We start from the raw sequence: 27,468 nt of genomic DNA, 5'->3' as shown, positions 1-27,468 counted from the left end.
AAATTTAACACTCAAGAATAAACAAGCTACAAAGTTTCAACATCATGAATCATGACTCATATTTCTCAATCCAAAATCGTAATGACAAAATGTCAAAACCCAAAATAAATCATGACACATGATACATCATACATAGCTCAAGAGTCATAAATAAAACTATAGCTTGTAGAATATAGATTAATGAGGCTAGAGTCACACAATGGGCTCTCAAGTAAAAAACAAAGAGTACTAAGTAGTGCAATAACAAAGCAAAATGCCAAAATAACAAGCCATCCATCACCCATGACCCTAGAACCAAAAGGGTCCAAAACTAATGCTCTCAAGTCTAGTCATACTCCTCATCCTCCTCCTCATCATTAGTATCACTGTGGGCTGCTGCTCCATGCTCATCCTACTCACTGACACTCCAATCATCATCTATGGCAGAAGCTCGACTACTAGCTGATGCTATCTCACTCACCCTTTGTCAGAATCAATGCATGAGCACCTCTACTCCTCGATCTCGTATGATGTCGAAGTCGTACTCTCTTTGTTGCGAGTAAGGCCCACACCTCATCATCCTCATGTGTGGGATGCACCAACTCCCCTAAACGAATTTTGACCTTAAAAGGGTTGGGGTTGATCTCATTTGGGCCCCTAGAATTTTGCATCTTCCACAAAAGCTTTAGATTTGAATTTATGTAACCAATTGCTTGAGTTGTAATGGAGATAAACAATTCCTTTTCTTTGTGTGTATGGCTGCAAATAAACTCGAGTTTCTCTCACAAGCACTTGATGAACAATCTTGTGAGAGAACCCTCAAGGCAATGCGTTGAAGTTGAGGGCATGAGTTCCCATATTTTTCCCACCAAGTGATGGGGTTGAGATGTGAATCTCAAAGGCCAGCCCATGCAGTACCAAAGTGCATGTCAAGAGGATCCCTAAATGCCAAAAGCTGCCCCTCAATCATGTCTTGCACTACCGGGTGTTGCTCCACTTTGCAAAGGTAAGAAGTCCATCCCACATTGAGCTCTGTATCATGTCTTTGTGCCTCATTTCTCCAAAGAGGATGCAATATGTGGGCTATTGCATGGATTGGGCGATGAAACCAATCCCATTGCTCTTGCCATAAGGCCTTGATTTCCTCCATCCTACAAAATTGAAAAAAGTAGAAAACATTTTTCAAACTTAGGCTAGACAATAGTTAGCATGTTGCAACTTGCATGATGCAATTTTCCATGTTAAAATCATGAATGTGACATGTCATGACTCATTATGTGATGATGCATTGTGTAATAATGCAACCAAGAGCAAAAAGTAAACTTGTAAAGAATCAACATTGCTACCTAGGACTTGAGATGAGTGTACATGTATCGAAGACACCACCAACTTTGTCCATGAACTCGTATTGAGTCCCATAGTGCATCCCTCAAAGTTTGAAAGTCATAAGTGTCAGAAGTGGAGCAGCGGTGGAAGCATAAACATGTGCTGAAATAAACTGCTGAAACACAAGACAAAAAGAGAAAAGAAAAGAACACGATACAGATGAGAACTCAGATGTATGCACCGGAAATGGAATCCATATATCTGAACACGAGACAGTCGCATACAACAGTGAGTCACTGGCTGCGTGGGCACTGGCACTGGCTCCTCTCTCCACAGAGTCTGCAGATGGTGAAGATGAAGTGACTGACTGAGGAGGAGCCACCGAGTATAAATAGGCTGAAAAAGTGGGGAGCAATAATGCTGGTCGGACAGCATTAATGCTGGCCGACTGGTGCATAAAATGCTCCACTGGCATAAAATGCCACACCAGAAAAATACCTAAAATACCTAATAAAAATGCCCAGCCCAGATCAAGCTCAGACTCACACATGAGCTGACAAATACTCTGCTAACACCCTCTCTTAGATCATGGGTGATCTGATACAATACAATAGTACAATGAAAAGGGATCATAAACTATACAACAGAGAACCACCAAGTAGAACCATGGATACCCAAGCAGTGGGTGATCAAGCCACCACCAAGGTGCCTCGGAGAGAACCGGATGTCGATGTCGATCGTACCAAACACTTGAAAATAGAGAAGATCATAGCATGTCACTGTGTCCATCACCAATGTCTCGCAGGAGCATACAAGACCATTCTGTCAAAAATGCCTCTGAACATAGGTGACCATGGATTCCCCGCCTTTGGCCAGACCGCCAAAGTGTCCCCTCATGTGAGCTCCAGACGAAAGCCTCCCGCTCTTTGTCAGATGACCAGCTCATCATGAACCTGGATGTCAATCCCAACTCCAGGATTTGATTCCGCCAGACTGAAGTCGATGCGTCAGGAACGTCCCTCTCTGGAACCTGTGCACCTGTATAAAAATATAGATGAGGCGCGGCTGCCCCATCTGAACACCCGCTCACACTCCCTCTCTGGCACAAGAGAGTCGTGAGGGATGACCTCATCACCACCACTAGAAAGCAGCCGAGGAAGGGGCCACCAAGCCCTTCCTGCGATCCGAAGAAGAGGATCCCTTCCACGCCTTGGACTTCACCTTGGTCGGAGGATCGGAGTCGGAGTCTGATGAAGGAGAGGACTCATCGGTAGAGTCAGCATCCCGCTTCGTCTTCTGCTCCTTCTTCTTGGAAGCTGCTAACTTCTTGTAGTCCTTCCGCAAATGTCCCTTCTTGCCACAGTGGGAACTCAGATGTATGCACCGGAAATGGAATCCATATATCTGAACACGAGACAGTCGCATACAACAGTGAGTCACTGGCTGCGTGGGCATTGGCACTGGCTCCTCTCTCCACAGAGTCTGCAGATGGTGAAGATGAAGTGACTGACTGAGGAGGAGCCACCGAGTATAAATAGGCTGAAAAAGTGGGGAGCAATAATGCTGGTTGGACAGCATTAATGCTGGCCGACTGGTGCATAAAATGCTCCACTGGCATAAAATGCCACACCAGAAAAATACCTAAAATACCTAATAAAAATGCCCAGCCCAGATCAAGCTCAGACTCACACATGAGCTGACAAATACTCTGCTAACATAAGGCCGCAATGAGAGGCTCCATGAACCCAATGATTGCCTTTGTATCATGCTAGAAGCTAGCCTCATGAATGAGGTCCTCAAACATGACTCCTTTGGGAGTCATACTTGTGGGCCATGCAATCCATCTTGAATTTGTGATCATGCACCTCAATCCAATCTTACATTTTAAAAGCTTTTGTAGCACTATGGAAAAATAGGCAAATCTGGTACTAGATGGCTTTACCAACTCCACATCACAATTGGCCCTAAATATTCCAAGGGCATGTTGCTTATGACATACAAAATTCACTAAAAATTCAACCTTCTTCACCACATTCTCCATCCATCCAATCTTCCCTATATCTTCTTCAATAAGAAGATTAATAGAATGTGAAGCACATGGTACCCAACAAATGTGGGGAAAGTTTGCCTCCACATAAGAACTTGCTAGTTCACAATTACTTGCATTATCTGTAATCACCGATACCACATTCACATGGTACCCAAGAAATGCAGGGAAAGTCCGCCTCCACATAAGAACTTGCTAGTTCCCAATTACTTGCATTATCTGTAATCATGGATACCACTTTAGCAGGGCCCACTTCCAAGATTGTTGCTCTCAAATGCTCATAGATGTAATGTGTTGTGTGAGCCTCCATTGAGCCATCAATGCTCGTCAAGAATGTAGTGCCAAGACAACAAGCAACTAAAATGTTAATGAGGGCTTCGCTTTGAATCTCACCATCCATCACATAGTATGGTGCATCCATACTTCACCCATGCGGTTTTGAAGGGCTCCAACTCTTTTTCAATGTCTGACACTTCAGCCCGCAACTACCTTGTGCGAAGTGTCTCATAGGAAGGGGGCTTGAAAGACTCACTTGCCTCTGCCACTGCACTCAACATATTGGTGAAGGCTGGCTTTCTTGCATGATCAAATGGCACATTACATTCAAAGAAATATTGCCTTACTGCCTTTCTTGCCTCTTCATGCTTTAATTTTAGCCAACTTTGTTGCAATGCATCTTTCTTCCCCTTCTCTTTGGTAGCAAGCTTTGAGAATTAGAGGATTGAGAAGAATGTGCACTTACATTGGGGAGTGGAGAGCGGGATGTGGTAGGAATTGTAGGATTTGACCGTGTTGATGCTGCCCTAGATGAGCCAATGTATGGAGATGAATCTGCAATAAAAGGGGGCTGCCTTGAATCAACATTTTCATCTTCCCTTTGAATCTCCATGCAAGCTCTTTTTGCTTGATGAATGACCGTCGAGTCTCCACCCAATGCAATAATCACTTTGTCGGGGATGTCGGCACTACAAACAACAATACCTTACTTGGGAACATTCAAGAGACGAGCTTTCAAGCATGGAGCACTCCCTTTGTAAATGTTGTTGCAATGCTTGCACTTCCATGTCTTTGTTCCACCGGAGCCCCAATTTTTGCCTTCATCTATGATAATCTCCACCTCATCCCATCCCACAAAATTTTGGCGCCCTATTGCTGAAGAGTTGGTCATGCTATGTGGGCACTTGCAACTTAAAAGAAAGAGCAATTTGCAAACTGAAAATTCAGCTTTAGCCTTGAAAAAAACAGCTTGCTTCTTAGAACTTGGAAATTGGAAGTAGGTTACAACTTGCAAGAGAAAAGATTCAAGAAGAAGAACTTAGAAGAAGGTTGAAGCTCAAGAAGAGCTTACTAGTGACACTACTAAGTAGCTTAAGGCTTAGAGGGTTGAGGCTGCGAGGCTAGAGATTTCAAAACAAGAGGAAAAAAGAAGAGCTTAGAGAACAAGACGAGGAAGAAACTTGAAAGGACTCTGGAGAAGAAGAAGAAGAAGAAGAAGAAGAAGAGAAGGAAGATGAGAAGAAAAAGGAGAGGAAGGAGAATTGAGATAGTAGTGACTCGTGAGTGAGAGGAGAAGTGTGCACTTTGCACTATGGGTTGCTAGTGGCCATTGTGGTAGATTTTAGTATGTAGAGCAGCTGCACTGCAAGTTGAGACTCAAGAGAACACTATTGCAAGCTGTCACACACACCAGAATGTGCATGCGTGTGAGTTGAGGGTTTTGGGACAAAGTTGAAAAAAAAGCCACATGTTTTTGCTTCAGAAACGTTTCTTTGAAAGAAACGCGTTTCTTAGTTGCTATGTAAGCAAACCACATGCCAAACACCCACTGATGAGTTTCCAACGCGGGTCTTTGTCACCTCCCCTCGAAAAGGAAGAAGGCTTTGGAGTCTCTATGCAAAGGAGACGATGACGTCGACATTGTAGGGTGACACTATTAGTTGTTGTCTCATACCCCAAAGCAAGCCTTATCAAGGTGCTCCAAGCCATAACGCCCCAAGTAAAGATTTGCATATTCTTTGTAGTAATCAATTGTAGAACTGTAAGCCAAATACGTCGTGCGAGTGGACAATCCCATAAGTAGTGTCGTTGTGACTCCTCGGAATGGCCATAGCCTATGCAATTAGGTGGTCATCCTCCAAACTTGAGCCAAGTACCCATTGTGGCTTCATAGTGAGCAACAAGCCATTGAAACACTACAATGCAGTGAGGCTATTTGTGCTCCAAAGACGATGCCAAAACTCTATCATAAAAGTGCTAGACAACGCTTGTCATCTCCAATGCTCAGCTGCTATGAGGGTGCTTTGATGGCAAGCAAAGAGAATGTGGTGGCCTAATCGGGTTGAATATTGGAAAAAAGGGGTAGGGGGTCTATTGGCTAGGGCGAAAGGGTCTTGCCACTACCACTCTCTAGGATCCCATTGTAATCGAACCAAAGGCTGGGACTTCTATGCCCATAAGTTCCACTCCTAGTTGCTAACAATGGAATCGGGATCTCAGTCAATATGCCATTGTCGGTTTCATATACTAATGACCTAAATTTGTTGAAAAGTGTAGGTCGAGGCAATCCTATTTTTTGTCTGCACACATTGAAGTTGACCAGTTGTCCCAACCTCGAAAAAAAGCATTGTGACATTCGTGCATCCTCTAACTACTATAAGCATCTCAATCTTGTGAAAGCTCCCATCCACTTAGGTGCATCTGTAGCTTGCTGCTGAAACCAGTGCTTAGGGATGGCCTTAGAAATATCATTGAGCATCAACGTATTGCCGTGCATGCTTGCCAAGCTCTCTTGTTGAACATCCTTTGGGAGTTATAAGAACTGAAGCCTATCACCCATGCTCCTAGTTGGTCCCACAACTATAGCACCCCATGAAACATGCAATTTGGAACCCAACGTATGTCCTTTGGTTGTGTGTACCAAGGGATTCGAAACCAGGGGCTACAGTAGACAAGTCTCCTAACAAGCGGGGAGGACTCGAGATAAAGCAAGATGCAATTGCTCCCAAGCCTGCAAAATGCAACAAGCAAATCTATTCTCCATGCGCTATGAAGGACCCATGTGTTGCATCTCCACGAAAATCCATATAATATTAGGCTGCCATGGGTCCCCAATGATGGGAATGCATCATCATAGCCTATGAAGTAAAAGCTTCTTCCAAGGCTCCATACTGAGAAGTAGACGGTGGACTACAAACTTGCCAATAAGCATGCGGCTTTGGCAAGCAAGATCAACAATCCCCAAATCCTTGTGTAGAGCTGGCAAAGTGATAACTAGCCAAGCCACCTTAGCCCTAGTGGCCTCCCCATCCATGCTAGACCACAAGAAGTTTTTGATCAATTGCTAGACTTGGCTAATACAAGAGCTCAAGAAAATCCAACAGGAGTTGATGTACCGCATAGTCGCCAAGAGCACCTGGTTAGCGACCACCACCCAGTGTGCAAGTGAGAGTTTGGCAGAACTCTAAAATATCAATTTCCTTATGATACTCAGAAGGAGGGGTGCAATCTGTTGCTCTGCTAAGAGCTCAAGGCCTATTCGGCAACCCAAATAACACACTGATGTGCCTTAAGGAATCCATCAAAACATGGGGTTTCGCAACCATTGGGGAGAAATCCCTTTCCCCGTCCAAAATCCGCAAGATTTGTGCCAATTAATTTTGGCACCTGATGCATCACAAAAGACTTCCAGAGCCACTTGAAAGTAAGAAAGATTGGCCTCATGCCCTACTAAATACATCATTGTGTCATATGCAAACTTTGCATTGAGAAGCTCTTTCTCCTGAATTGGGAGGCGAAGCCCTTGTAGGTCTATCTCCTCAGTTGCTAGAAAATTGCTCATAGCCTTAACAAAGAATAGAAAAAGAGTGGGTGTGAGCGGGTAGCCTTGATGCACTGATCTAGAAATAGAGATTCACTCGCCACTATCCTCGGCTAAGAGCACCTGGTTGTGTGTTGTCTTGTACATAGTAGCCACCCCTCGAATCCAAAAAGTAGGGAATCCCATATGTAGCATAGTCTCTTCAAGAAAGCCCCAATCCACCCAATCGGAGGCTTTCTCGAAGTCGAGGAGTAAGACTACCATAGGAGTCTCTTGGAGTTGCACCAATGAGACAACCTCCCAAAAGATAAAGATATCAAGGATGCTTTGTTCCTTGACAAATCCTATCTATGTAGCATGAATCAAGCTGTCCAACATTGACTGAAGTCTCAAACTTAGAGCCTTAGCAAGAATTTTGTAGGCTGAGTTTAAGATAGTGATCAATCACCAATGTTGAATCTCATCCCGATCTCCCCTCTCTTTGGGGATGAGGAAGATTAGGTCCTTTGTCAAGCTCTCTGGCATAGAACTCCCAACCATAATCCCTTGAAAGGCAAGCCATAGCCCCTCTTTCAAGAGATCCCAATGACACAAGAAAAAAGTAGGTAGGAGGCCATTCTCACCCAGGCATCGGTCTTTGGGTAGAGCTCTCAATGCATCAAATAGCCGAGTCTTAGAAAAGGAAGCAAGTAGCATCGTGCTCATTTGGATTGTCACAATCCATTGTACATATCTCAAAACCCTATGTTTGCTCTCCCCAATTGTCACACTCACCTCCTCAATTGCAAGTATAGAAGTGTAAAAATGAGTAGTAAGCATACATATCTCAATTGGGTTGGTCATAGTGGTGCCATTTGGCCGCCGGAGTTGACAAACACCCTCTCTGGAGTGTCGAGGGCCGATTATCAAGAAAAACTCTCTTGACCCCCAATCCCTTTTGAGTCCAATGGGCTACTTGGTGGTGATAGAGGAACTCATACCGACGGTCCTCAACCACTCTGAGCTCTAATTGAGCTTGAATGAGACGAGAGCCAACCCACTTGCTAGAGGGATGTTGCTATAGCTGTCTATGGAATGCTACTATGCTCCAACACAATTGCATCTCCACCTTTGGCGTTGCTGCAAGGTGACTACTTGCCTCGTCTCTCAAAAGGGTGCTCACATTTTGCAAACCAACAGCCAAAGTATGGGAGCAAGAGCCTGCCTGCAAGGTAAGCTCGGCTCACAAGTGCTCAATTGGACTCCCAAGCTACTCATCCACCTAAATACTCTCAGAATGTGCATAGAAAGAGCCACCAGCTGCACACCCTCATATGCAACCAACATAACCGGGGAGTGATCAGACATGCATGTCCTTGCAAGGATCTCAATCATACTCTCTCTCTCTCTCTCCAAGGGAGTCACTAATATACATCCTATCTACCCTTGAGAGGTTGGTACCCCCAATCTGTCTATCAGATCTAGAAAAGCACAAACTACAACTTCCTCTGGCAAAGCTTGGATGATGCCATGCATCCTTTACCCTTTGGGACATGCATAACCGTTCCCAAGTTGTTGACTTTGCCCCATGAATCGTGGTCTGACTACCACCGCATTGATCCTCTGGAGTCTCAATCATGTTAAAGGCACCTCCAACGCACCATGTGTATGCACTAGGAAGAGACTCCGCAATTTGAGACTAAAAGGTAGCGCATGCACTTGCATGATTAGGGGCATAGGCATTAAGCAACCCAACTTGCATCTACCCCCAATGAAACATGATCCACTATGCATGACTAGAAACTATAATACCTCTATCCAATATGGTAGATTGCCAACTATCTGCAATTGAGATACATACACCCCTTGGATATCGTGGGACCCAAAGGATGGCAACCAAAAGACCTCAGTGTGTCTATGCATCAATGATCCACAATACTGATACTGAATATGACTCTTAGTGAGGTGGTGCTCTTGTAGCATCAAAAAATCCATATGACCCCCAATCAAACATAGTGCAAGCTCTTGTCGTAATTTGCTTTTGTATCACATGTAATTCGGGCCTCCTAGGCCTTGTACATTCCTTGAGGTAATCCTCATGAAGACAAAGACAAGAAAGAGGCTGCCCTCGCAACTAGCCGAGCAATCTTTGAGGTAGGCTTGGATGAGGAATAATACCAATCTTGCTAGCCCCTAGAACCCTCTAGGCACTGGCTTAGAGCACAACAAATTTGCCACCATATTTGTGTGGCCATTCGAAGGGCCTACGATGAGGGAAACTCATCCTCATGAATGTACATATAGCAAGGAGGTGTCCTAGAATCCACAATCATATGTCTCTTCGTGGAACCTGGCGAGCACGATGAGAAGGTGAAGAGCTAGCTTGGGTGCTCCTACTTGGGGTAAATGCATTTTGTAATGATCGACGAGCATTCCCAAGCGGGGTGCAAGAGGAAGAAGGTGCAGTAGTATGAGGTGTAGATGAAGTTGTCGATGCTAATTGTCCAACAGGTCTCGACACCCGTGGTAGGTACTAGGGCCATTGGGAGGGGGTCCCCTTACTCCTTTAAAGGACTAAATTGATTATTTGTCGGGACCCAATGCTACTGAGGAGTGGGGGTTCCTTACTACTCAGGGTAGCATGTCGGCCCTTACCAACTTTCTGCCATGGTGTGGTAGGGGAGACGGAATGGACTTGTGACAATGAGAAGGCAACATGAGTTGCATCCTTGGTTCCCTCTGAGACTTGATTTGTCGATGATGGTTGTGGCGCTAGAGGGGAGGGGGGAGAGGTTGTCCTAGTTGCTTGTGGAGGTGTAGGTGGTTGTTGGTATTGGTGTGCCGACCACTAAGTCCGCTTCAAGCAGGCCTTTTGAAGATGACCAATCTTGTGGCAAGCAAAACACTAGTTCGAGAGGCCTGAAAACTTGACTTGTTGAGACATCCAGGCCCTGTCTAAGGTAGGCAGCGAGATGTGTGTCGGGAGTTGTTTTGGGTCAAGAATAACTACCCTCATTGATGGCAAACCAGCCGCCTTGGTGATAATTGAAGCCGTTGTCTAAGGGGTCTCAATGTAGGCTCCCAAAGCCCTCCGAATTTGTGCGAAGAGGGGAAAGTACTCTTAGTGCAATCTTGGAAAATAAGCTGTCATTAGAAAACTCCGCTCTTTATGTGGAATGAAAGAAGGGGTTGAGTTTGTGGTAGGGTAAAAGCCATGAAACCAAGGACGAAAGTGAGCTCGAGATGTGTGTAGGGCCAGGGGAGAAAGTTGAAGTACTTTCGACACTAACTCATTGGCCTTGAACTCAATCTGATAGTAGCCTTTGCCGAGAGTCTGGACATCAGCTACCTTTCCCACTTCAACAAGGAGGCAATCCTATAGTTGGTTGTAGAGCTCACCACGGTTAGGGTGGCTCTCCACTATCTTTTTGATGACCAAATGTAGTTGAAGATGCCCAACTTCATCGGCCAAGTCCGCTCTTTCTTCATTAGAAAAAGAGAGCTAAATGGGGTCGATAAAAGAGGCGGGCAAGGGGGCTTCTGTGGAGTCCCTCTATGAAGGCTTTGCCGCCTCCATTGGTGTCTGCTACTCCATAAGAAAAGGGGGGGATGGGGAGGAAGACGACATAGAAGGGAAAAGGGGCTGAATAAAGAGAAAAATACATGCCCACACCCACACACAAAAAGAGAAATAAAGAATGGGAATCACACACACACACACACACACACAACAAAGAGGGAAGGGGGGTTGGGGCAGGAAAGAGCGAGGGAGAAGGAAAAAGTAGAAGAGGAGAAGAAGGGGGAAGAGGTTAGGGTGGGGCAGGAAGGGAATTAGGGACAAAGGAAGAGGAGAGAGAGAGAGAGAGAGAGAGAGAGAGAGAGAGATTTGGCAGATCGGATTGCTCAAACAAGCTCACTTTGTCGACAGATTGCGACCTTGACTTGTAGAGAGTTGGGATTGAGAGAGAGATTACTCAAAGCTTTGTTGGCATTCATCCAGAGGCTTTTGCAGGATTATTTGGAGGATGCTACCATTGCTCCATGGTTCCATGAGCAATAGACAGAGTTACATAGGATTTAGGATGCCAGAGTAGAGTTCTCCTATCACGCCTCATCGGCTTTTTGGATAGCCAAGGCGGATAGGATGAACCGAGACTATTTTGTAGCCCATAGGGAGCGCTTGTTGGGGACATGCATGAGAGCGATATGGGATGCCTCAGGTTTATTGGTGATTGATTTGGACTGTGTGATGGACACAACCACAGACTTTTATGTTGATCTTTTTATGGCAGAGACGGTATTGGACGAGGCTCACACAACTAGGACTCATGTTTTGTCTTTTACTCAGAGAGTGATTGTGGCCATGAGCCACTCCTTACTGTTACCATTCACGAAGAGTGAGATGCTTGAGGCAGTCTGGAGCATTGATGCAGCCTCATGTCCAGGAGAGGATGGTTTGCCTAGATCTTTCTCTTGGATGTATTGGGATATCCTTGTGACGCCATTGAGGCAAGGTTTGCAAAAGATTTTTGACACAGGAGTGATGCCGACACAAATATGCTCTGGGCTAGTCTCTCGTATTTCGAAAGGAGACACATTCATGTGTAGAAGGAAAGATAGACTCTCTGTGTGTGAGTCTCCCTCGTGTAGTATGCTAGAAATCTCACTCATCACGTGCACATACACAACGCATGACAAGAAACATACCTAACTAGCAACATCATAAGGGAAAAGACAGTGAAAGACCATGTACTCCATGAACCTCTAGTACAAAATGGTTTGGCCGGATGCTCACAGCTAGTGGCCCAGACATCCAAAATATAGAGGTACAAGTGGGGTGAAGAGGCTAACAGAGTGTGAGGGGGAATAGTGGTGCAAATGTGCATGAGTAGCTAGTATGTCTTGATGTCACTATGCTCCTGGCAATGGCCAGCATAAGTAGTCGTAATCGTGGTCGTGGCCAAGAAGTGGGTTGGCCAACCAAGAACCTAGATCCGCGGACCAAGACTAGCCAAGAAGTAGTGGTCGTCTAGGTGGTGGCCCGATCCAAGAAGTCCTGACCAAGAAGCCAGTCGTCCGGGTGATGGCCCGATCCAAGAAGTCCTGACCAAGAAGCCGGCTAACCCAACTGCTCTCCTATAGTGGCCACCAAAAGTAGTGACGGCTGTCTTACCATTGGCCCACCAACGACCAACCAAGTTAACCTGGCCAAGTCAACCCACCTAGCCTAGCTAAGTCCACCTGTCCACCTGGCTGGCTACATCATGCTACGACAGTGGCATCCTATTACCCTCCTTCCGATGGTCTATAAGATACTGGCTAAGACAGTGGCCGAGAAGAAGTAGAGGTTGCCCTATGTGAATGTGCTAGGCAGGTGGGAGGATCGGCGACCACTTTGGGCCGTTTATGAGAGCGTGATTTCCATGGTTTAATAGAAGAGGTGCTTGGGAGGAGGGAAACGCAAGCGCGTGGAGGGGATGGGGAAGCACCTAGTAGTTGCAGCACATAGGTGAGAAATGGTGCATTTGTGAGGGTGAAAGAGGAGGCGGAGGTTTTAACTTATGCACGAAACCGTTTGGCGCGCTCTTTCAGGGAAGTGAAAAGGAGATTGTGAAAAGGATAGGGAAGAGCAAAACATAGACATAAGAAGGCGATAACAATTAAAGGATTAGGAATTGTAAGATTCGAGGGTGGTTGACGAAGAAGGAAAAATCGATATAGGAGATTGAGTAGGGAAACATGACGGGGCTGAGAGGAGTGACAGGGATCAAGGAGTGTGTGGGCTTTAGCAAGAACAGCGGGGAGGGGAAGACCGCAATGAGTGAGGGGAGAAGTAGGAGGGGGAATATTGGCAAAACCCAATCTGGAAGCGAGAGTGGCCACTGTGATGTGGTGGAGGGAAGGTAATATTGGAAAGGATGTGAGAAAGTGAGAGGTAAGTGCGTGGCTGGGGGCAGGGAAGGTGACGACAACGAGGGAAGTGAAGCAAAGGGATGACAGTTGGGCAGGCGAAAAAAGCTCGGAGAAGGTAGGACATCCGGCGGAGGCATAATGCAATAGTAGAGGCGTTGCTGAAGGACGCGCAAAGGGTAGCGAGACGAGAGTACCTAGAGGGGGCCTGGTGACAGGAGGAGGCCGGGAGCGTCGTGGAGGAGAGAGCGGCGTGTGTGTGTCGGTCTCGACAGCAAAAGAGGAGCTCCCTAAAGAAGGACTAAGGGATGCGAAGTAAGCGGAATCAGAAGATGTGCCAACCGACGAAGAGGCAGACTCCAAGGAGCTTGCTAAGGAAGAAGTCATGGTAGAGGCGGGGGAAACCGAGGGGCGGCGGAAGGAGGCGGGATGGCGCGTGACCGTGGAGGGGTTGCAAGGGGCGACGAGAGGTGGGGGGTGGAAGGGGTGGGGCGCAAGAAAAAGAGAGAGACGGAGATGGGCGGGGGTAATAGTGAGGTCGAGAGGGGGGAAGATGGGGGTGGCTTGGGGGGTGAGGGCGAGAGAGGGGGCCATATGAGGGCGGGGGGGCAAGAGGATAGGGGGGGGGGGCGGGGGGTTGAGAGGATAAGGGGGGGCGGTGGACTAGGCGAGGGGGGGTTTTATGAGGGTGGGGGGCGGGGGGGTCCCGTGTGAGGGCGGGGGGTTGAGAGGGTACAGGGGGGCGGGGGCGAGAGGAGTCTATGTGAGGGCGGGGGGGCGATGGGGTGGGTGAGGGGGTAAGGGGAGGCGAGAGGCTAAGGGTTGGGCAAGGGGCGGGGAGGGCGAGAGGGGCGGGGGGCGAGAGGATAGGGGGGGCCGGTGGGGTGGGTGAGAGGCTAAGGGGAGGCAAGAGGGTACAGGGGGACGGGGGCAAGTGGATAGGGGCGAGGGGTGAGAGGGTACGGGGGGCGGTGGGGTGGTTGAGGAGGTAAGGGAAGGCGAGGGGCGGAAGGGGCGAGAGGGTACGGGGGGGGGGGGGGGCGAGGGGCGGAAGGTGTGAGAAAGAGAGAGAAGGAGAGAAGGGAAGGAGAAAGAGAGGTTTTTTTTTTTGGAAGAGAAAGGAGGAAGGGGAAGAAGGAAAGGGAAGAGAGAGGGAGAGGGGAAGAGAGAAGATTTTTTTTTCTTTTTTTTTCTATCAAAGAAAGCAAGAAGGGGGAGAAGGAAAGGGAAGAGAGAGGGAGAGGGGGAGAGAGAGAAGGAAAAGGGGAAGAGAGAGGTAGAGGGGAAGAGAGAGAAGGGATTTAATTTTTTATTTTTTTTTCAATCAATGGAAAGGGGGAAAGAAGGGAAGGGGTAGAGAAGAGAAGAAGGGTAGAGAGAGGGATCGAGAGGGGGATCAAGGGAAGAAAAAGAGGGAGAGACAGGAAGATAGAGGAGTTTTTTTTTTTTTTGAATTTATAGTTATGGAGTGTGTGGGGGTGTTGTGAAGTGTACGTGCGTCTACACCCGTAGAGAGATAAGCAAGATAAAAGTAGATGCTGGAAAAAGATCGAGAGTTTTTGAAGACGACAGATTACACAGTTGGATAGGGGTTCGCCCAGCAAGGAGTAGGCAAAGATGGTGGGTAGGGTAGAATGAGAGAAAGAGCAGGTAGCCTCATATATGCTGAATACTATGGGCGGGGACGAGAAGCTAAGTATGGTGAGGCTTGAGACAGGCAAGGGGAGATCTTTGCTGGACAAGGTGCGAAGTTGCACAGCATCGTGAGGCAAAATTGCCTACGCCACGAAAGGCCCTTGCCAAGCAGGGAAAAGCTTCTTAGCGTGTTTCAAGTATTTGGCTTGGTAGAGTAAGACAAGGTCACCTATGTGGATGTGGGGATGTCGTAGGTGCCGGTCATGCCATGCTTTTCGGCGCCGCTGCTCAGCATGCAAGGCTTGGGTGGCCAAGAGATGGGTTTCAGCTAATAGGGTGAGGCGAGAGAAATGTGAGGTAGATGTGTGGGAAGGCGAGACGAAACGAATGGCGCCGACATGAGGGGAGCCTATTGTAAATTCGAAGGGCGCAATGGCCTCGAGTCTGTAGGCGAGTTGAAATGGGGTATGCTGTGTAGTAGCCTTGAAGGAAGTACGGTAAGCCCACAATGTGCCCACCAACGCTTGGGCCCATGTATGAGGATGGAGGTGACAAGCCTTCTTCAAAAGATAAAGCAAAACCTTATTTGTACTTTTTGCTTGCCTGTTTCCCCTTGGGTAGTAGGAACAAGATTTTTAGTGAAAAATTTGGTACGTGCTGAGAAGACTAGAGATGACCTGATTAACAAAATGTGACCCCTGATCACTGGTAATTTCTACAGGGCAACCAAATCTACTGAAGATGTTTTCATATAGGAACTTGGCCACTGTCGTCGTCGTGTTGTTCTTTGTAGCTTTGGCCTCTGCCCATTTGGTAGCATAGTCTGTGGCCACTAGGATGTATTCGGCGCCTCCGGGTTGAGCCACAGGGGAGATTGGACCCACAAAATCTAAACCCCATCTTTCGAAGGGTAGCCAAGCGAAAGAAATCTGCAAGGGGTGGTGAGCTTGGCGAGATGGTTTTGGGCCACATCTTTGGCACATATCACAGGCCTTAGCAAATTGGATCACATCTCGAAAAATGAATGGCCACCATAGCCCATTGAGCAACAGCCTTTGCGCGGTAATATGCCCGGGGTAGTGGCCACTAGCAGTTCCGTAGTGTGCATCCTGCAATAGGCTATCCACTTCATGTGGGTTGACACACCGCCTTAGGATGCCATCGGTCCCGGCTTTGTAGAGCTGGCCGCCTACCAATGTAAATGGTCTACTCTTAAGAAGCGGGCGGAGCTTTTGTAGAGGAGAGGAGTCGGGTGGATAATTGTTGGAGGAGAGGAGATCTAGGATATTTGCATACCAATCTGAAGTTGCATCCACCTTAAAGAGTACACTATTTGGAAGATCATCATTAATACTTGTGGCAGACTCACCAGAGTCTATCCGAGACAAATGGTCGGCCAACACATGGTGTTTGCCTGGACGAAGCACAATTTCGAAGTCGAACTGTTGAAATAGTAGAAGCCAACGCCACACCCTCTCGGCCACTTAGGGTTTATTCAATAAATATTTAAGTGCATGATGATCAATGATGACAATGAAGTGCACAACAAGGAGGTAGTGACGGAATTTTTGAAGTGCATATACTTTAGCAAGGCCCTCCCGCTAAGTGGTAGTGTAGTTTCGCTCAGCCTTAGTTAATAGTTGACTAGCATAGTAAATTGGCCTGTCTAATTGAAATTCTGTGCTAGGCTGGGCCAAGACTGCACCTACGGCTGTGAGGTTGGCATCGGTGTGCACATGAAATACTAAGGACCAATTGGGTGCAACGAGAATAGGGGCTTCAGTGAGACGTTTTGTGAGGTAATGAAAAGATTGGTTAGCTTGAGGAGACCAAATAAAAGGGATAGCTGGACTAGTGAGGCATGAAAGAGGCAGGGCAATGTTGGCATACATGCGAACGAAGTGGCGATGGTACCCAGTATGACCTACAAAGCTATGAACTCCTTTAGAGTTAATAGGGGGATTAAGGCGAAGAATGACTATAATCTTATTAGGGTCTGGTGCTAGCCCCTAGGCCGAAACAATATGTCCTAGTAGAGTGCCTTGTGTGACCAAAAAATGACATTTATTAGAGCTAAGCTTTAAGTGTACCTCTTTGCATTTGTTGAAGACTAAGGACAATTGGGATAGGTGGTTGGCAAAACCCTGCACAAGTGTAGAGGATGTGGCCCTGGTGAAGGTTGAGAAGTCATCCATAAATACCCGAAGAAAAGAAAGGAGAAAGGGACCGAAGACCAGCTAGACCACACGATTCAAGGAGGGGGGAGCATTGCGTAAGCCAAATGCCATTTTGGTGTAGATGAAGGTGCCCCATGGTGTGATGAAGGCAATTTTAGCTTGGTCGGCAAGATGAATTGCTACTTGGTTGTAGCCGCTGAAACCATCTATAAAGCTGTAGAGCAAGTGACCGGCAACATCCTCCAAGACGCGTTCAGAGAATGGCATCGGGAAGCCATCTTTGATAGTAGACTTATTGAGTTGTCGAAAATCTACACAAACCTGGATTTTGTTGGACCGTTTTTTAGGAGCAATGACCATTGGAGACAACCATTCCAAATGCTGGACCGAAACGATGATGTTAGTTGCTTCTAATTTCTCGAGTTCGGCCTCCATTGCAGCAGTGTATTTTGGAATTAATTTGTAGGCCCGACCACAAAAAGGACGCGCTTCGTCGACCAATGGAATGGTGTGGACGCCGATTTTTGGCGGAATGCCTTCCAGATCACTGTAAGACCATGCAAATCCATCACTGTAGGACTTCGTAAAGGATATTACCTAGTTGAGCAACATAGGGTGTTCCCAAAGGCAGGAAGCTAAGAGAATTGGCTTAGGTTTTTCCTGGTTGCCAATGTTGACTTCTCGCACAGGGTCTTGGCAAGAAGGTAATTGAGGAGCTCCGGGATCTCTTGCAGCAGCCTCGAGAGTGGTGACATCATGAGCGGGTTGTTGATCTAAAGGAAAATCGCCAATCTTATGGTGGAGCCAGCCTGGGGGTAGCTCTTGGAAGGGCAACTCGGGCTCAGGGCATTTGGGTTGTTGAGTTGGCCGAGGAATTTGACGGCTTGGTGGTGAAGGTGACCGAGCATTGATGACTGCTATATTTCCTTGCTCATTTGTAGGCAATTGTAGAGACCTTCCTTTCCCATGGTGGTGATTGGTAATGGGTTCGTCGAGGCCTATCAACACCACTTGATCATGGGGCGCCCTGATCTCCAAGGAAGGGTTTGAGATTGTAGTGGGTTGGTCACTTGGCTTTTTGTTAGAAACTAGTGGTTGGCTGGACCGGGTGGCCGATGAAGTGATCATAGAAGTGTGTTCAGTAATCTGAGCCATAAAACAAGGTAACGACTGAGAAGCTTGTAACCACTAAAGAAGCTCCCCCTCCTCTAAGGATGACAAGATGTCGGGTTGAGTTTCCGGTTGGTCTCTAGGTTGGATGGCCATGGAGAATTTCTGTGCACTTGAATCCAGGCCAGCTTCAAGTTGTAGTTCTATGATGCTGGAGCCTGTGGGAAATATCCATAATTGGTCTTGGCCCCAATCATGAATAGCTCGTACTTGGTGTAGCCATGGCCAACCAATAAGGAGAGGAAAGCTTCCAGGGAGGCGAGACAGACGGATGACCACAAAATCCATAATGAATGTTGAGCCCTGAATGTGTACTGGTAATTGCTTAATAAGGCCCACTGGAATGACGCTGTGTTGATCGGCCATGGTGACAGAAAAATTAGCCGGCCGCGTGATCTATAGGCCGAGGTCTGACATGGTGTGTTCGGGCATAAGATTGATTCCAGATCCGCCATCGACAATGACACCTTGCAAACTGACACTGACCACCTTGGCCGTGATCTGTGGGCTTCTATAGTTTGTAAGAGATGACGGTTGAACCACAAGGCAATCGGATGAAGGAGGGGCCTCGGGGTTAGGATGCAGTAAAGGAAGGTGCCCACCACTAATAGAAACCCCTGGGAGAGATGATAGGATCTTCACCATACCACTGTGCATGGTGGGACTAATGGCCAAGAGATCATAGATGGACACTTGACAGACTGTGTCCTTGAGGGTTTGTTCCAATGATAGGGGAAGTGCTGAGCGGAGTGAGGGCAGTGGAGGTGGACCAAAATGGCTAAGGTCGGTTTGGGCTTGGACGAAGGCTTCATCGATTGGAGAAGAAATTGATTGTGGGGATGTAGAGGTTTGAGCCGAGTTTGGAAGCGAGCCGGAGTGAGAGTCGTTGAGGTTTAGACCCTGTGCTAGACGTTGTGCTCTTGTGAGCACCCCCAAAATGGTTGGACTAGGGTTGGCTGACACTGTGTTGGCTGCGGGTGCGGGCAAGGATGGCAGAGCAGCGACAGAGATGAGATGTGAGGTGGGAAAGGAGAACTCACTAGATGAGAGAGGAGGTGATGGTGACGAGGATGGCCGCAATTTTGGGCAATCCCTAGTATAGTGGTCCCGAGACTTCGGGCATTGACGATAAGGAGAAGCCCCTTCTGGAAGAGAACAACAGCTCTGGTAGTGCCCGTATTCTCCACACTTGTAACACATAACTGGTCGATTGGAGGGTCTCTGCGGCAGAGAACTAGGTGCACTAGTATTAGGTAGAGAATTTTGGGTGGGGTGAGCTAGATAGGCCATGGGTTGAGTAGGGGATGGAGTTGGAAGGAGTGGAGGTTGAGGAAATGAATTAGGCATGAGAGAAGAAGGGTTGATTGTAGGTTGGGCTTGATATGGGTATGTGGATAGTGGAAATGTAGATTGGCCTGAATTCGCCATTAACTACTGTTGTATTTGGCGAAATCCCTTGAGGTAGTAACAGTCCTTATCCTCATGCCCCGTCTTCTCGCAAAAATGACAGTATGCTTTATGTGGACAGTTGGCTATGGAGTGGCCCGAAGACTGGCATATGGTGCACCACAGTTGGCCTCTTTGCTCCTGTTGACTTTTCAGCTCTTCCAACTCCCGCTATAGCTTGGCCAATATTCCACTTGGTTGTTCTCTTGGGGCTCTAGCCGAAGCCAACTTCTCTTGAATTGTCCGTTGCAATTTAAGAGCTTCGAGTTCACGGCGAACTATGGCCAACGGATCTTCCGCACTCACTGTTGCTGTTGGGACGTCGCAGGTAGTTGTGGAAAAAAGAAGACGGGCCTCCTCAATTTGTGTGGCTGCTGCCACGAATTCCTCCAGACTGGCATCAGGGCGCAGGGTTTCTCGGAGCTTTTGCTGGGTAGTGCGAGGCAGGGCCTTTTCCACCCACTTCCTGACCATGAAGTCCCGCGGAGGCTGAGGCAGCTTGCCCACCAAGGCCTTGGCCCTTGTCATGAGTTCAACTAAGGTTTCTTCATGTTGAAGATGAAGGTTCTCTAATTGGTCCAAGATGCGCTTCCTATAGTTGCTTGGTTGAAATGCCTCTTGGAAGGCCACCTTCATTGCATCCCAAGTTGCAAAGTGATTAAGGGCGAATTGGCTGAACCATTTATCGGCCAAGCTGTCAAGGGTAGATGGAAAGAGAACTAAGTAGGCGTCTTCTCTGGTGAGACCATGCCCACGACAAAGGGATAGGAATCTATGAACATGGTTATCTGCATCCTCATGTGAAAGACCTTTAAAAGTAGGGAACTTGATATTTACCCGAGACAAGATGTTCGCCAGGTCGTCTCCCTGTTGTTGATTGGCCATGGAGCCACCCTCTAGATGTTGACGTTGGCTGGGTGTTATGATAACCTCTGCTACTGCTGCTGGTTGTGGAGGCCACTGTAGTGGGGAATCTTCAGTAGGTATGTAGGTGTAATGTCGTCGATGATATTGCTTGATGGGTGTTTTGAAGGGGGTCCTTGGAGGACTTAGCCGGACATCTTTATCTCTAGTGTGTGGCATACAGAAAGCTTACAAGAGTTGGCCAAGACCCTGCTATGTTGGTTGGTCCAGGCCCAAGTACGAGACCGGTACCTAGACTATTGGTCTGGACCAAGGGCTAGACTGGGCCAGGTCCAGGGACGAGACTAGACCTAGGCCAAACTAGTAGTGGCTACAGAGAATGAAAACAACCCAACAAAACACAAAAAACAAAACAGAGAAAGTGGACACTGTGAGATTTTTGTGTGTTGAGGGTCCCACCGGGTGTGCCAAAATGAGTCTACCTGTAGAAGGAAAGATAGACTCTGTGTGTGAGTCTCCCTCGTGCAGTATGCCAGAAATCTTACTCACTCACGTGGACATACACAACGCATGACAAGAAACATACCTAACTAGCAACATCATAAGGGAAAAGACAGTGAAAGACCATGTACTCCATGAACCTCTAGTAAAAAATGGTCTGGTCGGACGCTCATAGCTAGTGGCCCAGACATCCAAAATATAGAGGTACAAGTGGGGTGAAGAGGCTAACAGAGTGTGAGGGGGAATAGTGGTGCAAATGTGCGTGAGTAGCTAGTATGTCTCGATGTCACTATGCTCCTACCAATGGCCAGCATAAGTAGTCGTAATCGTGGTCGTGGCCAAGAAGTGGTTGTAAAATATTACACGGCGCAGCGAACAGAATCTGAGAAAGAGATAGAGAGTACACAACAGATAAGAGGAGAATCAGTAAAATTCTTTAACTCCAAACAACTGATACAAAGATGGCTCTGTCCACCCGTGCGCTTCCAATGAATGAAGCTTAGATGGCGATCTAGACAGAAGATAGGTGAAGAGCTTAAGGCTAGCTGGAACAACAACTCTGACTGGGTGAAAGATGAGTGTAAGATGGCTGCGAAGGGGTTTAGCTTTTATAGCCCGCGAAGGTCGTTAGGTCGGCCTGCTGACCGACCTACCATATGAGCCTCCACTAGTCGGCCAGGGAATATTCCAGGGAATATTCCCTTTACCATCGGGCCGGGGGCGCTGCCCCCGGACCCCCGCCAGGGGGGCCGCTGGCCCCCCTGGGACCCCCCAGCCAGGGGCCGCTTCCGCGGCCCCCGGACCCCACAATAGGGGCCCCTTTTAACTCCCTTACCACGCAACTCAATGCAATGTGCCTCGAGTTGCTACCAGCTTAACCACTCCGTCTAACCCAAAGATTAGACCCACAACAGTCACCTTTTTGCCATCCGGTCACATAGACCTCATCTGATATACAAGTCAGGACTCAACCAATGTCCGGGCTCACATTTGGCTTCTCCTCATAATGGGGGCCTTACAACTTTGAGCACCATGGATCATTGGTAGCACCTAATGAGGGTGGGGCATTGATCATATCTAACACCCCCCCTCAATGTCCACCCATAGGTGAACTATCTCCTCGGCCCAATGCCGAGTCTCTGAAGATGAACTTGAAGCAGATCCTTCGTAAGTGCTTTGGTGAAGATATCTGCTCCATTCTCCTCTGTTGGACAGTAGACCAATTCCACTATCCCATCCTCCATCAAATCACGCACATAGTGATACTGGATCTCTATATGTTTGGTGCGTGCATGAAACACTGGATTTTTGGCAATGGCGATGCAACTCTGATTGTCACATCTCAGCACAGTTGGTTCTTCATCCTGCACTCCCATATGCCATAGAATCCTTCTCAACCATACGGCCTCACATGCAGCAAAACAAGCTGCCTTGTACTCTGCTTCGGTAGAAGACAATGCCACTGTTGGTTGCTTCTTACTAATCCAAGAGAAAATTCCTGAACCCAAAGAGAAACAATAACCAGAAACTGACTTCCTGGAATCAATGTCTCCTGCCCAATCTGAGTCACAGTTCCCCACAAGAGAAGTTCCGAAACTGTATGTGATACCATAGTCAAGAGTTTTCTTCAAGTATCTGAGCACCCGCATCCCAGCCTTCCAATGACTCTCATGAGGTTTGTTTGAGAACCTGCTCAAAACACCAACAGCAAAACTGATATCTGGTCTGGTGTTACACAAGTAGATTAGACTGCCGACCAACCTCCTATACCTCCCAATGTCTGCTAGTGCTGATGTATCCTCAACGGATAACTTTACATTCACCTCCATAGGTGTAGCTATCTCCTTGCACTCGGTCATGCCAAATGCCTTCAAGATCTCCCATGCATACTTCTTCTGAGAGATGAAGATCTTTCCTGGCTCTTGCCAGACTTCAATCCCCAAACAATAGTGCAGCAAGCCCAAGTCTGTCATTTCAAACTCAAAACTCAAAGCCTTTCGAGTTTGGTTGATCATATCTTCATAGTCACCTGTAATAAGAAGGTCGTCCACATATAGGACAATCACTACAGACTTTTTACCATCCCTGTAAACATACAAGTTAGCATCTGAGGCACATCTTTTGAAGTTTAGGTTTAAAAAGAACCTATCTATCCGTTGGTACCATGCTCTGGGGGCTTGTTTCAGCCCATACAATGCCTTCTTCAGTTTACACACTTTGTTCTCAGAATGGGGGGCCTCAAACCCTGGTGGCTGAGCCACGTACACCTCCTCCTTGAGGTCACCATTTAAGAACGCTGACTTAACATCCATTTGGTACACTGGCCACTTCTTGTGGGCAGCCACTGCAAGTACCGTGCGAATAGTGGTCATTCTGGCAGTTGGGGCAAATGACTCTTGAAAATCAAACCCTTCAACTTGTGAAAATCCTTGGGCAACCAGTCTAGCTTTGTACTTTTCTAAGGTACCATCAGCCTTGTACTTTACCTTCCAGATCCACTTGGTGCCAATAATCTTCCGCTTTGCTGGCCGATCCACTAGCTCCCAAGTGTCATTCTTCATTATGCTGTCATACTCCGCCTGCATAGCAGCCTTCCATGATGGATCTGCAAGTGCTTCTTCTAAGTCAGTTGGCTCCTTTACTTCTCTCATAATCTCAACCATCAAGGCCATGTTGACTATGTGAGCAGAAGCCCTCCTTTGCTCCTCTATTCTCTGAGACCTCCTTGGTCCGTCTGCCTTCTCCTCAACAGATGCAGGCATAGGATTATTGTGGTCATAGAGCTGCTTCACCCAGCGCGGCAATGGCTTTTCCGGTGGGGTGATGTCAGGTTGGTGAACTTTTTCCTCATCATCTGAAGATGATGCTTCCTCCTCCTTAAGGATAGGGATAGCTCTCGGGACAGGTTCATAGTGGACTACTTCTTCGCTTGATGATAAAGTGGAAGACCTTGCCTTCTCCTCCTCCACTGTATGCGGCTCCTCCTTGAACACCACATCACGGCTCGCGATGATCTTCTTTGCCTCTTGGTCATATAACTTGTAAGCCTTCTGCTCATCACTATAACCCAAGAAGATACATTTTCTGCTTTTTGGTTGTAACTTGTTTCTCTTCTCATCTGGAACATGTGCATAACATTCACATCCAAAAATTCTGAAATGTGAAACAGATGGTTTCTTACCAGTGTAAGCCTCATGAGGTGTTTTTCCCTTGAGAGCCTTTGTGTAGCTCCGATTTAGAATGTAGACTGCAGTATTAACAGCTTCAGCCCAAAAATGGTTAGGCAATCCCTTGCCCTTTAGCATGCATCTTGCCATCTCCACAATGGTACGATTCCTGCGTTCCACAACACCATTCTGCTGAGGTGTGTGAGGCGTCGTCAATTGACGCTTGATCCCTTTGCTCTTGCAAAAGCCTTCAAACTCCTTTGAGTTGAACTCACCACCACCATCTGTTCTAAATTTCTTCACACTTTTCCCTGTTTCATTCTCAACAAGTATTAGCCATTCTTTAAACTTACCAAAAGCTTGAGCCTTATCACGAAGGAAGTACACCCACATCTTCCTACTGTAGTCGTCGACAATCAACATAAAATAAGAAGATCCCCCCAAGGCCTGTGTAGGCATCTTACCACACAAGTCAGCATGCACCAACTCTAGAGGAGCATGTGCTCTATTCTTGCTTTCTTGTGGAAATGCCTTTCTCTGTTGCTTGCCCATCATACAAGCTTCACATGGTTCCTTCAATTCAGTTATTGTAGGTAGGTGAGCAACCATACCTTGCTTTTGCATCTCCTTCAATACTGCAAATCCGATGTGTCCAAACCTTTCATGCCAAAGCTTACTTGTGCCCACTCCAGCGGTGGCTGTAAGAGCACTTAGCTCATACAGGTTGTTCCTTCTTTCTCCTTTGCCAACAATTGTGCCAGCACTATCAATAATTTCTGCACCTGTCTTCTTGAACCTCACTTCATGACCAAGATCAGTTATGGCAGCAACTGATAAGAGATTTCTCCTGATTTCGGGAACATACAACACATTTGAAAGCTTTTTGACTTCACCATTTGCAGCAACAAAAGAAATAGTACCTGTGCCCGCAGCAGGGCATTTAGCATCATTTCCAACCGTCACAGTGATGGATTCTTGTAGAGGCTGCATAGAACTGTATAGACCTTTCTTGTTGGTCATGTGACGGGAGGCCCCACTATCCAACACCCAAGAGTCAGTGGTAGATTCTTCTTGCGCCGAGGAGCACACTTCCTCAATGGTCGCCATGAATAATTCCAACTCTGCTTCAGCCGTATTGGCTGTCTCTTTCCCTTTAGTTTTAAGGGTACCATTCTTTTCATCTGCCTTCTTGACACGACAATCTGCAATTGCATGTCCTTTCTTCTTACAGTAGAAGCACTCTCCTTGAAACTTCTTCTTGCCGCCCTTTTTCTTTTTGTCACCATCATTTTTGGTGGAGGAAACACCTTTGCCTTTTGCATTGGCAGAGAATGCAGCATCTCCATTGTTGCTTCCTTCTCGGGCTTTCAGCCTCAACTCCTCCTCCATTAATAATGCACAAAACTCCTCAAAAGTCAAAGCTTGAGGTCTCACCTGAGTATTAAGGGCAGTTACTAGTCCATCAAACTTTTGTGGACAAATCCGAAGACACCTCCGAGCTAGCTCTTCGCTAGTCTTTTGTATCCCAGCGCCAGCCATCTGGTCACGCAGATTCTTAATCCGAGTGATGAATGCTTCAACCGTCTCTCCTTCAGCAAACTTCTCCGCTGCTAGTTGATTCTCCAAGTTTTGAATCCTTGTTTGGTTTCGTGTTTCATACTGACTCCTTAGTACATTCCAAGCCTCTGACGCTTTGGTTGTATGCTGAATCAGAGTCAAAACACTGTCAGAACAGCTTGTAACTAAGGCACACAATGCATCTGCATTCCTTCGTTTCCAAGCTCGTAGAAGATCTGCATTCGGAGGAATCATCACACTAGGATTTGATGGGTCGGGGGTAGGCTGTGGTTCTGCGTCAGTCCCCAGCACAGTCTCCAGAAGCTCATAAGAATCAAGGATAGTAGTAATTTTGAACTTCCACAAGGTGTAGTTTGTACCATCTAACTTGCCTTCGCTGAAGGTTGGTGGACGAATCCTCAGTGTTTGAATAGCCGGTACAGCAGCACCACCTCCTGCACCGCTTCCTGATGCGCCAGAACTGCTTCCCGGAGTCGACATCGTTTCTCTTTGCTGTTGAAGCCTTTGCCTCTTGCACTCTCTCCGATCTCTAGAGCCCCCTGGGCTCTGATACCATGTAAAATATTACACGGCGCAGCGAACAGAATCTGAGAAAGAGATAGAGAGTACACAACAGATAAGAGGAGAATCAGTAAAATTCTTTAACTCCAAACAACTGATACAAAGATGGCTCTGTCCACCCGTGCGCTTCCAATGAATGAAGCTTAGATGGCGATCTAGACAGAAGATAGGTGAAGAGCTTAAGGCTAGCTGGAACAACAACTCTGACTGGGTGAAAGATGAGTGTAAGATGGCTGCGAAGGGGTTTAGCTTTTATAGCCCGCGAAGGTCGTTAGGTCGGCCTGCTGACCGACCTACCATATGAGCCTCCACTAGTCGGCCAGGGAATATTCCAGGGAATATTCCCTTTACCATCGGGCCGGGGGCGCTGCCCCCGGACCCCCGCCAGGGGGGCCGCTGGCCCCCCTGGGACCCCCCAGCCAGGGGCCGCTTCCGCGGCCCCCGGACCCCACAATAGGGGCCCCTTTTAACTCCCTTACCACGCAACTCAATGCAATGTGCCTCGAGTTGCTACCAGCTTAACCACTCCGTCTAACCCAAAGATTAGACCCACAACAGTCACCTTTTTGCCATCCGGTCACATAGACCTCATCTGATATACAAGTCAGGACTCAACCAATGTCCGGGCTCACATTTGGCTTCTCCTCATAATGGGGGCCTTACAACTTTGAGCACCATGGATCATTGGTAGCACCTAATGAGGGTGGGGCATTGATCATATCTAACAGTGGGTTGGCTGGCCAAGAACCCAGATCCGCGGACCAAGACTAGCCAAGAAGTAGCGGTCGTCCAGGTGGTGGCCCGATCCAAGAAGTCCCGACCAAGAAGCCGGTCGTCCAGGTGATGGCCCGATCCAAGAAGTCCCGACCAAGAAGTCGGCTAACCTAACTGCTCTCTTGTAGTGGCCATCAGAAGTAGTGACGGCTGTCCTCCCACTAGCCCACCAGCGACCAACCAAGTCAACCCACCTAGCCTAGCTAAGTCCACTTGTCCACTTGGCTGGCTACATCATGCTACAATAGTGGCATCCTATTACCCTCCTTTTGACGGTCTATAAGATACTAGCTAAGATGCTCAGTTTGAGACTCTAAGAGATACTATTGGATATCATACATGGATCACATATAGGTTTTGTCCAAGATAGATGCATCTTGGACAATATATTTTTGTTTTCACAAGGCCATAGCTAGTGCCCAGTCCTCTCACTCTCCTCTTGTTTGCCTTCTTCTCAATTTTGAGAAGGCATATGATTGCGTTGAGTGGGTTTTTCTAAAGAGATCTCTTTAGCATTTGGGTTTTCTTGATGCATGG

General features: G+C 47.4%; 2 pseudogenes across 2 annotated transcripts; both read right to left on the bottom strand.

Moving 5' to 3' along the window:
- Positions 1–206: 206 nt before the first annotated feature.
- On the bottom strand, positions 207–18,027 carry LOC148039352 (uncharacterized; annotated as a pseudogene). Its single transcript, XR_015690407.1, has 2 exons — positions 16,784–18,027; positions 207–1,130 (listed from the first exon to the last, which is right to left on the bottom strand). The product of XR_015690407.1 is annotated as an uncharacterized LOC148039352 (transcript).
- A 1,161-nt stretch (positions 18,028–19,188) lies between these two features.
- Positions 19,189–20,496, bottom strand: LOC148039351 (uncharacterized; annotated as a pseudogene). Its single transcript, XR_015690408.1, has 2 exons — positions 20,324–20,496; positions 19,189–20,180 (listed from the first exon to the last, which is right to left on the bottom strand). The product of XR_015690408.1 is annotated as an uncharacterized LOC148039351 (transcript).
- Positions 20,497–27,468: the final 6,972 nt, after the last annotated feature.

This window comes from Lygodium microphyllum, chromosome 3 (assembly GCF_053477565.2).
Source record: "Lygodium microphyllum isolate KBCC chromosome 3, Lygodium_microphyllum_v1.1.10, whole genome shotgun sequence".
In the NCBI taxonomy this organism is placed as follows: domain Eukaryota; kingdom Viridiplantae; phylum Streptophyta; class Polypodiopsida; order Schizaeales; family Lygodiaceae; genus Lygodium; species Lygodium microphyllum.
This window is presented reverse-complemented; position numbering and strand designations above follow the sequence as displayed.